Below are 13,220 nucleotides of genomic sequence, written 5' to 3'. Positions count from 1 at the left end.
TAAAGGGCTTTTAAAAGAAACGCCACAGTCGGGCGTCTTAGCGACACCACATAAAGGGCTTTACAAGAAATGCCACAGTCGGGCGTCTTAGCGACACCACATAAAGGGCTTTACAAGAAATGCCACAGTCGGGCGTCTTAGCGACACCACATAAAGGGCTTTAAAAGAAAACACAGTGAATATCCAGGAGGTAGAACCATCCCAGGGATATTCGATAATACCAATAATATCACGGGTTAGTCAAAAATAATAATAATCATAATTATCACAAGTCACAAGTCGTAATTCCAGTTTTGGTTTAACAGTTTCACCTCCGAAGACCGACACTAAGACCGACACTTGACCCATCCCAGACTGTAATCCTTAACCATGGACACGACTATTCGAATAGGTTTAATCTCTGCAGAGGGTGTACTCTTTACCCACGAGTAACGGATTCCTTTAGTCCTCAAGACTAATTCGATCTACGGTCTTTTAGTTGGAAACACACCTAACTTGCACACACCAGCTTAACTCACATGTGTCTGGAATCACCCATGACACCTGTTAAGCAAAACTCTAAGTGGGGAGGCTACAACCTCGACGTAACATGGGATCACAAAATTTATACCGCGCACAAACTGGGGAGCTACCTCCTTCGGCTACAACTGAAACACCCATGCTCCCGGACCCGGTGGCATGACTACCGGATGCCTCCAGTATCTTCCACCATGGCCTCTCTGTACGGTGTGTGCTAGGAAAGGGGTTGACAACTTACTGAACCGTACCCTACTTGTTGTAGAGAGGAGTGGTAGTACGAAACAAGTATGGGGGTTACTGGCACAAGACTCGATCTATGGTCGACTCAGGAGGTTCAAATATTTCCTGCAAGATTAGCATAACAATACATATACTTCAACCAACAGATAGAAACATCACGCGACATACCCCCTCCTGCCATATCGGACACGACCGTCTCGACGGAGGACTAGGGAAAAGAACATGTCTACCCAAGACATAGGCCTTCCCGGCTTCCCTTCCGGTATGCATGAAAGGCATATGACGGTGATTTCCATCACAACCATATCAACTCCATTAGCATAAAAATCATTAATATGCACTCATGAGGAGGATCAGATCCTCACATAAAATGACGTATGCTCGAGTCGGGGTGGTGTTGTCACCGAGTCAAACAACACATACAAAGATTACACCAGGGTTCAGAATGCTTGCCTTCAGGTCATGGGAAAGCAGGGTGCATTCCTAAACATCTTGAAATCTTCAAAAATCCTATTTGAAAGAATATATATGAATTAACACAAAATTAAAACAGCACAAAAAGTTGTTTTGAAAAAATTTCAAATAAATCTTAAAATAAACTAGACAATATTTGAGAGAGGTACGAAAAAGAATTAATTTATTTGGAGTTGTATTTAATAAGATACAGCCGGTCAAAGTTTGGTCAAAGTCTGTTATTTAAATTAAAACAGAAAAGAAAACGTTTTGAATATATACGTACACGTCGAAGGCATATTTTGGAAATGCGCTTCCATTTAACCCACGTGGACTGGGGCGGGGTCACTGACAGTGGGTCCAGGGGGCCCACTGGTCAGGTTTGACCAGTCCATCCCTCCTTCTTCTTCCTTCGCCCGAACGGAGGCGAGGCGACGGCGATCAATGCCGGTGAATGGCTGCTCCCCGCGGGCTCCAGAGAGTCGAGATGGATCTGCAAGACTGGGGGGTCCTCCTGGTTGCCGTTGGGTCGGCAGGGGTGGAGGAAGTCGCCGACGGTGAGCTTCGCGGCGGAGGAGGCCTCAGGAGCAAAGTGCCTTTGGGGCTGTGGTGGTTCCCTATCGAATTCGAGTAGGGGGAAGGGTTCACGGGAGGAAGGGAAGGCTCCTGGTGGAGAGAGTGGTGAGGGGGAGGTCTTAGTAGTGCCGGAATGGCCGGGGCGGTGGCGGCGGCAGGAGTTGTCGGAGAAGGGGAAGAAAACCACCCCGGGTCGATTGCGAGCTAGGGGAGCGCCATTGGGGTGGCCTGAGGTCGCCTATGTGCGGGAACGGGCTCGGGGCTTCCTTAAATAGGCGAGTCGAGGTGGTTCAGCAGCGGCCGCGGATAAGGGCACCGGCGACCGTCTTCTGTAGCTGCAGGGCATCGTGGCGAGGCTGGGGATGGCGGCAGGAGCTAGCGGACGAGCGGCTACTACTCCAAGGGCGAGCTGGCGAGCGAGGGTGGCTTGGGCAGTGCTGGCCGGTGCAGGAGCTGTCAGGCGGCAGTGGCGGCTAGCTGCTGGCCTGCCAGAGACGTGGCGAGAGCTGCGGGGCTCGTGGGTGTAGAAGGGGACACGGTGTGCTGGCTGCGGTCGGTCAGGGACCGGCGTGAGTGCAGGGCAGGACGCGGCGGCTCGGGCGCACGTGCGTGCCAAACGCATGCTCTGGGCGCGCCCAGAGCATGCCCGGGACGTGCTCGATGAAATGCCAGGGCAGCCTAGAGGTCACGGTTGAGGCTGGCAAGAACCAGGGCTAGTCTAGGGTTAGCAAGGGAATCAAGGGACATGGTGGATCGGTCAGGGGCTCAAGTTCACAATGTAAACTTGAAATCATGCCAAATCTGGCTATGCACTCAGGGTGTTTGACAAAATGGCAAAGGCACCTAGGCAGTACTTGGGGTGGCCAAATCTTCCAGAGTGGGGTCTCTTTAGAAGGAAAAGGGGGTGGTGAGGTTAGTTTGCCAAAGAGAGAAACTTGCTAGTGCAAGTTTTGCAAAACTACAATTCTGGACAGGGAGTAAATGGCATCATTACATGGACCAAAAGTGTTCCAAAGAGTGCATGCTCCTGGACTTAGGGGTTTTGCAAGGTTTACTATAAGCATGAGAAAGCACAAGGTCATTAGAGCAAGCAAGAACAGGGTTGCAGTAGAAAACACAAGTCTGGTCCAGAATGAAAAAGAGGTTGATGCACTTAATTTTTCCAAAGAACAACACTATGTTTTTGCATAAAGTTGGATGGCATGCTACCACTGACATCCCATAATTTTGGTGGAGGCTCTAGGGAAATATTTAAATAGGCTATAGTGCAAAAATGCCCACTGGACCAGATTTGAAAAACAGGTGCAAATCTCATAATATGCAATGAAATAAATATATTATTGCACAAAAGTGATTTAGAGACAGCACAGGACATCTCCAAATTTTGGCTGGAATATTAGTTAAAGTTATCAAATGGTTGTAGTTCAAACAAAGGTCCAAAACTTAAAACAAGTCATTTTAGTGATTATAGCTCAGGATGGAATAATTTAATAAATAAATCCACTGATTAAAAAAATGAGAGAGCTTAGAAGTCCAATATGTTTTGGAAAGATCCACTTGGGAAAATAAAACTCCTTAACGTTAAAAGAAAAGTTCTGAAATCAACAAAAATGTCCAGAATGCAAAAAATTTAAACTCTTGGCAAAATTTTAATAACTAAAACCTGGTTAAATTTTTGGGGTGTTACACCTCACCGCCACCTACTACTCCCACCGCTGGCCAGGACATCCCTCTACTCACCCACACCCCCTGTTATTTTGCGGCGACGGCAGCCTCACCCTCATACTCCTCTTCGCGTGGGCATCCACTGCTGCGTCTTCCCCGGCTCCGCGTCATCCCCATCCTAGGCCTCGCCGTCGTCCTCCGCTGTGGTGCTCTCGGCACGGCATGGTCAATGTGGTCAATGACCGACTTCCATCGGAAGAGTACTGTGCATGGAGAGGCTGACAGCTGGGTCCACGGCGGCCGCAAGGAGTGCCTCCTTATTACGCGCAAAATAATTATTCCTCCACCTGACAGCTGGGACCCACCGGACGGGCCACCGTATTTCGCGAAAAAAATGTTTCCCCCCTGACTACTGGGACCCACCAGCTACACCTTCGCACGCAAGGAAGTGCGTCCGGGCAAAAAAAACGATTCGCCCCCCTGACTGCTGGGACCCACCAGCTACATCTTTGCACGCAAGGAAGTGCATCTGGGCAAAAAAAACAATTCACCCCCTGACTGCTGGGACCCACCAGCTACATCTTCGCATGCAAGGAAGTGCCTGACAGTCGGGACCCACATGGTCGAAGCGTACATAGCGTTGTCATTCTGGTCGAGAATGTATACGTACATATATACTGGTCGATGTAGAGGCGCGCACGTGTCGTAGTAGAGGCGCGTATGTGTCGTAGTAGAGGCGCGCACGTAGCTTGTACACGTACGTAGAGCGGCCAGGGTGCAAGAAAGAAAATACGGCCACGTATGTGCACGTACGGCGAGGGCTCATGTACATGGCTGGGTCAGAACGGAGAAACAGCATTGTCGTCGTGTTCATGGGGAGGCAACGAAATGCATCGTGTTCATGGGGAGTCAATGGAATGCGTTGTGTTCATCGGGAGGCAACAGAACGCGTGGGAGCCAACCGGCTGGGTCGGAACGGAATGCGTGGTCGTGTTCATCGGGAGGGCTTGGACGGAACAGGTGATAGAAATGCGGCCTGGCGTACTGCACAACGGAGGAAACGGACCTCCTACATTTGGAACGGGGTCCTGTTGATCGAGAGGGGTGTGGCGTACCGCAGAACGGAGGAAACGGACCTCCTACGGTCGAAACAGGCGTCCTGTTGATTGGGAGGGGTGTGGCGTATCGCAAAACGGACGAAACGGACTTGTGTTGGAGCGCTACGGTCGAAACGGGGGTCTTGTTGATCGGGAGGGGTGTGGCGTACCGCAAAACGGGACTCCATGGGATACTGTTCATCTCCACCGTCGACCTCCTCCAGCCTCCACGGGCTACCGTCGAACTCCTCCAGCCTCCATGGGCTCCTGTTCATCCAGCCTCCACCGCGCGCTACTCCAACGGCTACTGTTCAACCACCCCTCCACGGGCACCCCTCCACCGTCTACTATTCATCCAGCCCTCCACACCACGGGGTCCTGTTCAACCACCCCTCCACGGCCACCCCTCCACCGTCTACTATTCATCCAGCCCTCCACACCACGGAGTCCTGTTCATCCAGAGGCAACGCCACCGCTCACTGTTCATCCACCCCCCCTCCCGCAACGCTCACTGTTCATCCAATCGACCGGCTTCAGTTAGCAGCAGTAGCGAAGGAATCGCTCCATCGGGTTCAGTTAACAGCCATCGATCGATCGCTCAGGTTCAGTAACGCATAGCCTGCAGTGCAATCACTCGGGTTCAGTTAGAGCCCAACGCCTCGCTCGGGTTCAATTAGATCCAACACCTCGCACACACGCGCATACGTGTAAGAGAGAAACGCGCATCGCTCGGCCCACGACCTCCCACCATAACCGGTAACTCCCCAAAATTTTCCTCCCCCTCGCTTCTACCATGGTTTTTTCCGTCATGGACGGCCCAAAGAATGTCATGTAGCTGCGAATCCGGCCCGCCTAGGACGAAAAGCCCATTTTCTGTCATGATTTTTTGTCATAGAAGTAGGAGCCCACCACATCTATGATGATACCAGGTTTTGTCACAACTATCGTCATAGAAGTGTCATATGTATGACAGAAAAAATATTCGTTCGGCCCAAAATGTCACGGATGTGTCTTTTTTTTGTAGTGCACATAGTCCGACTACGGACGAAGCCAAAAAAAAGAAGATAACCCAACTGCTAGATCCCCGGTCGTCCCAACTAGGCTCCACTACTATTCAACATGAAACGAAACATAGCAACGACCAAGATCTTCCTTGAGCTCCCATCTGAGCTCGGTTGCATCACCTGCACTGGTATCATCGGCACCTGCAACTGTTGTGATAGTATCTGGTGAGTCACAAGGACTCAGCAATCTCAAAACCCGTGAGATCAAGACTATTTAAGCTTATGGGTAGGAAGTGGTAATGAGGTGGAGTTGCAGCAAGCACTAAGCAAATATGGTGGCTAACCTATGCAAATAAGAGTGAGAAGAGAAGCAAACGGAACGGTCGAGAAGCTAGAAGTGATCAAGAAGTGATCCTGAAACTGCTTACACACAATCATAACACGAAGACCATGTTCACTTCCCGGACTCCGGCGAAAAGAGACCATCACGGCTACACACGCGGTTGATGCATTTTAATTAAGTCAAGTGTCAAGTTCTCTACAACCGAATATTAACAAATTCCCATCTGCCACATAACCGCGAGAACGGCTCTCGAAAGTTTATACCCTGTAGGGGTGTCCCAACTTATCCCATTGTCACATCCCTAGCTGCTGGTAGTGCTCTAGGCTAGCTTCATGTGTGCATCATGTCTATATTTTCGAAACTTGAACTGAGGAATTTTGGAAGCCTCAAAGACTTAAATAAAAGAGGGAAAAAAACCCTAGAAATCTCATTCATTGCTCCAAAAATGCCCTTTTAAATGTTTGATAATTTTTGGTAAGGGTTCTGGTCCCAACCAAAATATTGAACATTTTTAAGGAATTATTTTTGGGACTTTGGATTTAATTCATTAGCTATTTGAATTTGAATTATATTCATATAATTAGAATATAATTTCAAATACCCCCTGAAATATTTTATAAGCTTTTGGAAAAGTCCATCTAGCAATATAAAATATTCAGAGGAATTTTGGCATTGTTTGAATTATTTTAAATTCAAAACAGTGGCAAAATAAATTAAATAAAAAATAAACAGAACAAAAAAATAATAAAACAGAGCAGAGGACTACCTGGCGCTCACCTCAGCCCACTTACCTGGCCCAGCTCCTCCAGCGCGGCCCAGCCGGCCCAGCCCATCTCCACTTCCTCCCCTGTCGTCTTCCTCCCTGCCAGGAGGACGGGCACGCGCCCGGCGCGCGTGGCCACGCGCCCCGGCCACCTCCTGCTTCCCGGCCACCTCCTGCTTCCCCCCGGCCTCCCTAGCGACGCCACGACGAGGCCTCGTGTCCCCTCGCTCCTCTTCCTCCCCCGCTGCATCCCCTCTCTCCTCTGCTCCCTCTCTCTCGCCCGGACCGAACGGAGCCGCCGCCACCGACGAGCTCCCTCGCGGCCACCGCCACCCCCTCTCCTCCCCGACGTGCTCCCGAGCTCCTGCACCTCGTCGCCAACCCCCTCACCGAGCCACGTGATCGGAAGAGCCCCGAAGCACCGCCCCGACGCTTTTTCCCCTCCTCGGCCACCGAGGATCACCGTCGTCAAATTCGTCGCCATCCGGCCTCCCTCAAGCTCGCCGTCCACCTCTACAGGGTCTATGTGAGCTCCTCTTCCATTTCCCCTCCTCCCCGCGCTCATTCCCGCACGCTAGCCGCCCTTTCCACCGGGGCCGTGAGCTCCTCGCCGCCGGCGATGACGCGGACAAGGCCAGAGCCACCGGAGCTAGCTACCGAGCACGGCAACGTGCTCCACACCTCACCAGGAACCTAACACACACACTAGCTTCCCCTCCCGTGCCCCCTAACGCCAACCCCGACCTCGCCCGAACTCCGGCCGCCGCCTCCCTCGCCGCTGCCGATGCCACAGCCAACCCCAACTCCTCTGGCTTGCTCCATTGGATGCGCACGAGCTCGAGCTCCCTGTAGAACCCCTCCGCGCGTCGAATGGGCGCCGGAGCAGCCATTCCGGCGAGCCACCGCCGCGTCTAGTCGTTGCCGGCGGTTAGACGCCGGTGGATTAGCCGGGTTGACCAGGGATTTGACCCCCCTGGGTCACCGACGTGTGGGCCCGTCCCCTGCTAACTTTTGGTTAATTTAATAACTAATTTAGTTAAGCCACTGACTCACTGACATGCGGGCCCCGCCCGGCTAACTAAGTTAGTTAGGGTTAATTTTAATTAGGTTAGTTAGTCCAGACACTGACACGCAGGGCCCACAGGTCAGTTTGACCTGGACGGCGCCCGTTGACCGGCTGACTTCACTATGAGGTCATGATGACGCAATAATTCCTTTCTGGAATTTAAATAAATCTTAAATGATTTAATAATTTCAGAAAATGATTAAAACTTCAATAAATCATAGAAATTCAACCTTAACTCCAAATTAAATAAATTATATATGAAAAATTATCAGAAAAATTCAAGGAATCCATCTGTACCATTTTCATGCATGTTAGAACAACTTATAGCTGCTGTTTAGCACAAATCAATTAAATGGCATTTGAATAATCACATATGGAGTTTGAATTTGAATCTTGTATTCAAACCAACTTCATTTAATCTGTTGCTAGTTGCACTAGCCCAAAACACATTCATATTGCCATGTCATAGCATGCATCATATTGTGCATTGCATTGATCGTGTTTCTTCTGTGTTTGCCGGTGTTGTTCCCCCTCGGTAGACGTTGTACCGACGATGTGATGATTGACACTGATGAAGACTCAATGTTATCTTCAGAAGTGCCAGGCAAGCAAAACCCCCTTGTTCATTCCGATACAATCCTACTCTCTCGCTCCTGCTCTCTTTTACTGCATTAGGACAACAATGATTCATCTGTTACTTGCCGCGGTAGCTGAACCCCTTTATCCTTTGCATGACCTGTCATTCCACAGTAAATAGATGAAACCCACTAGTATGAGTAGGAGTTGTTTGAGCCCTGTTGTGCCTACTCATTCATGTTTGTTTGTCATGCCTGCTACTGCTTAGAGTTGAGTCAGGTCTGATTCATCGGGGATGAATCAGAGGTGTGTGAACATGTCCTATTATGTGTGAGCTAAGTGTGTGAACACGATTTGGTAAAAGGTGTCGGTGAGAGGCCATGTAGGAGTACATGGTGGGTTGTCTCATTGAAGCCGTCCTTAGGAACTGAGTTCTGTGTTTGTGGTCCATGATTCAGCTACTACCATGCATTGGGCCCTGAAATATGACCCCACTCGACTTCTTATTCACCTTTGTCCTCTGTCCAGGAGTTGCAAGTAGTTTCTGGTGTTTGTAGTATGCTGGAGGCCGTGGACAGCGCTGACCGTAGGGGTGGGCTGTGATGCGGTAGGCACGTGGCACGGTGTACCGGATGCCCGTTTGGTATCTCGGGAACCCTGTTCACATCGTTTGGGGCTGTGAGCGAAACTCCGGCCGGATCTCCTCATGGATGGAACCCGAATAGGCGATAAACCTGGACTAGAGACTTGAGTGTTTAGGTAGGTCGTGGTCTACACCCACGTCGGCTTTCGCTTGAAGTCTGCCGAGCACATGTCGTGTGCAGACGCTAAGTGGTGGAAACATGTATGAAGAAGTACACCCCTGCAGGGTTAACATCATCTATTCGAATAGCCGTGTCCGCGGAAAAGGACTTCTGGATTGCTTATATCACTTCATAGGCAAGTGAAAGTGGGTACTCTAAAATACGCAAGATAAGCGTGAGTGCTATGGATGGCGTTCTCGTAGGGAGACGGGAGCGGATCCATAGTGGTGTATTGATATGGTGAATATGTGGACTCGTGTGCGCCACCTCAAAAGAGTCGCTTGCAGTCGTAGTTTAGGATAGCCACCGAGTCAAAGCTGGCTTGCTGCAGTTAAACCCCACCATCCCCTTGTTGAAAATGATGCATATGTAGTTAGTTCTGATGTAAGTCTTGCTGGGTACATTTGTACTCACGTTTGCCTATTTTATGTTTTTGCAGAGAGACTTCGGTCTCACTAGTAGTTCCGCGTGGACTTCGACGTTTAGCTTGTTACCTCAGCTACGATCTTGTGCCCTCGGCAGGATCTGATAGATAGTCAGGCTTCTCAGCCTTTTTCATTTATAGATGTCTGTACCCAGACATGATAGCTTCCGCTTGTGCTTTGACTTGTATGCTCTGAGTGTTGGGTCATGAGACCCATGTTTGTAATATCTCGCTCCTCGGAGCATATTGATTAAATACTTGAGTCGTAGAGTCATGTTGTGATGCCATGTTGTATTTGCACATATCGAGCATATTGTGTGTATGTTATTGAAATGCTTGGTATGTGTGGGATCTGACCATCTAGTTGTTTATCTTTAGTAGCCTCTCTTACCGGGAAATGTCTCCTAGTGTTTCCATTGAGCCTTGGTAGCTTGCTACTGCTCCGGAACACTTAGGCTGGCCGGCATGTGTCCTTCTTCGTTCCTGTGTCTGTCCCTTCGGGGAAATGTCACGCGATGAATACCGGAGTCCTGTTAGCCCGCTACAGCCCGGTTCACCGGAGTCCTACTAGCCCAGTGCTACAGCCTGGATTCACTCGCTGATGACCGACACGTTCGATGCTGGGTCATGGATGCCTGTCCCTGTAAGTCTGTGCCACTTTGGGTTTACGACTAGCCATGTGTCAGGACCCCGACTCGATGTCACATCGATCTAGCCGGTAACACCTCATATCACTTTGCGGCCTCACGCACGGTATCCCCACGGGTGTCGTCTTACCTTTTCCCGGGACCGTTTGCGCCTTTTGGCTCACGTATATGATAGTGTCGCTAGCATCCATATGATAAGGAGCCCGGGCTGACATGACTAGTCGTAAACCCAAAGTGGCACAGACTTACAGGGACAGGCATCCATGACCCAGCTTCGAACGTGTCGGTCATCAGCAAGTGGGTCCGGGCTGTAGCACTGGGCTAGCAGGACTCCGGTAAACCGGGCTGTAGCGGGCTAACAGGACTCCGGTACTCAAAGCATGACATTTCCCCGAAGGGACAGACACAGGAACGAAGAAGGACACATGCCGGCCAGCCTAAGTGTTCCAGAGCAGTAGCAAGCTACCATGGCTCAGCGGTAACACTAGGAGACATTTCCCGGTAAGAGAGGCTACTAAAGATAAACAACTAGATAGTCAGATCCCACACATAGCACTACACATTACACGTACGCATAACATGCAAGTATGTGCTGTACAACATGGCATCACAGCATAACTCAACAATTATATGGATAAAGGCTCAGAAGAGCCATCATAGCATTTGTTGCAAACAGGGGTCACAAGACCCGTCATACAGAGCATACAAGCAACAAGCGGAAGCATTACATGTCTGGGTACAGACATCTATAAATGAAAAAGGCTGAAGAGCCTGACTATCTACAACATCCGATCAAGATCGTAGCTGAGGTACTAGCTACTAGTCGAAGTCCATGAGAACCCTAGTAAGACCGAAGTCTCTGCTGCAAAAACATAAATAAAGCAACATGAGTACAAAGGTACTCAGCAAGACTTACATCAGATCCTATCATACATGCATTGGTATCAAGAGGGTAATGTGGGGTTTAGTTGCAGCAAGCCAGCTTTGACTCTGTGGCTATCCTGTTCTACGACTACCAGAAACTCTGGAGGTGAAACAACGTACACGAGTCCACTAATCACCACACAATACACTACTATGGATTCATCCCCGTCTCCCTACGAGAAGGCCATCCATAGCACTCACACTTGTCTTGAGCATTTTATAGTATCCACTTCAAGTTGTCTATGTACCATGTAAGCATCCAAGAAGTCCATAACCGCGGACCCGGCTATTCGAATAGATCATGTTAACCCTGCAGGGGTGTACTTCTTCACACACGCTCTCGCCACTTACCGCCATGTACACGTCATGTATCTCGGCAACCTTCAAGCGGAAGCCTGGCGAGGGTGTCGGCCACGACCTGACTAACCACACAAGACTCTAGTCCAGGTTTATCGCCTATTCGGGTTCCATCCGCAAGGAGATCCGGCCGGGGTGTCGCTTACGGCCCCAAACGATGTGTACAGGGTTCCCGAGCCCACCAACCGGGTGCCACTCGGTACACCGGGCCACTTGTGCCTAGTCTGTCCCAAGCCCACCCTGCCGGGTGCCACTTGGTAGAAAAATAGCACTACCTACAAACACCAGAAACTAGTTGCGACTCCTGGACAGAGATCAAGTTGGTTAATAAGCCGAGAGAGTCAATTAAGGATCCCAATGTGTGGTAGTATCGAGTCATTGGACAACATACATAGAACTCAGTGCTTAAGGACGGTTCCAGCGAGACAACCCACCATGTACTCCTACATGGCCTCTCACCGCTACCTTTACCAAATCGTGTTCACACACTTCACTCTCAGCATCAGAACATATCGTAACACTACAATTCATTCCCAATGAACCAGACCTGACACAACTCTAAGCAATAGCAGGCATACCATGGTAGGAACACATCAGTGGCTTCAATCAACTCCTACACATGCTAGTGGGTTTCAACTATTTACTGTGGCAATGACAGGTCATGCAGAGGAATGGGTTCAACTACCGCAGCACAAAGTAGCAGATGAATCGTTGTTGTCCTAATGCAATAACTGAGAGCAGGAGCGAGAGAGTAGGGTTTTATCGAAATGAACAAGGGGGTTTGCTTGCCTGGTAAAACAACGGGGGAGGCACTGCTTCACAGACAGGTACTCTGGAACGTCTCCGGAGCAGGACCTATCGAGAAGGAACAGTGCCGGCAATCAAAACACAATCATATGCAACAATATGATGCATGAACATGGCATGTAGATGTGATGCTGTTGAGCTAATGCAACTAGTGTTCAATTGGTTTGAAGTCCATTTGAACCAAAGGTTCAAATGCATTTCTAAATTAGGTCTCTTATATATGCCATAATGTGTTTTCTCATATTCAGCATGTATAGGTTGGTTTGTCATGCATGAAACTAGTACAGATGGAAAGATTACATTTTTCTGATAATTTTTCATATATAAATTATTTAAATCTGAGCTACGGTTGAATTGATATGAATTTTTGAAGTTTAAATCATTTTCTGGATTTTCTGAATTACTTTAATTCCAGAAACTAAATAATTGCGTCAGCATGACGTCATCAATGCATCAGCGGGTCAACGCGGCTGTCCAGGTCAAATCTGACGTGTGGGACCCACACGTCAGTGACAGGGGGTTAACCCCGAGTCAAACCTGGGCTGGTCAGCTTTGACTAAGCCCTGGGGCCCACTTGTCAGCGTCAGGGGGGGGTTAGTCAACGGTGATTAGCACTAAGCTAATCACCTGACGGCCGGCCCCACCTGGCAGGGCTCAGGCGACGGGGGCTCGTCGCCGGCGACCTCTGGACACGGCGGAGTCCGCGCCACAGGCCACGGGGACGGCGTAGGAGAGCACCGGGGCGTAGCCCGGGCTCTCGCGCATCTGGTAGGATAGGTGGAAGCAGCGGGGGAGGCCGGAGCTCGCCGGAGCAGAGCTCAGGGCGGCGGCCGGAGTTCGGGCGCGGACGGAATCGGGCTGCGGGGCACGGGGAGGCCACCTGAGGGGCTCGGCGGCACCCTCGTGGCGACAGGAGCGCGAAGGGGGGCTGGGTTTGGGCGGAGGCGGGCCGAGAC

This window comes from Triticum aestivum, chromosome 1B, assembly GCF_018294505.1.
Source record: "Triticum aestivum cultivar Chinese Spring chromosome 1B, IWGSC CS RefSeq v2.1, whole genome shotgun sequence".
Lineage (NCBI taxonomy): Eukaryota > Viridiplantae > Streptophyta > Magnoliopsida > Poales > Poaceae > Triticum > Triticum aestivum.
Note: the sequence above shows the minus strand (reverse complement) of the source record.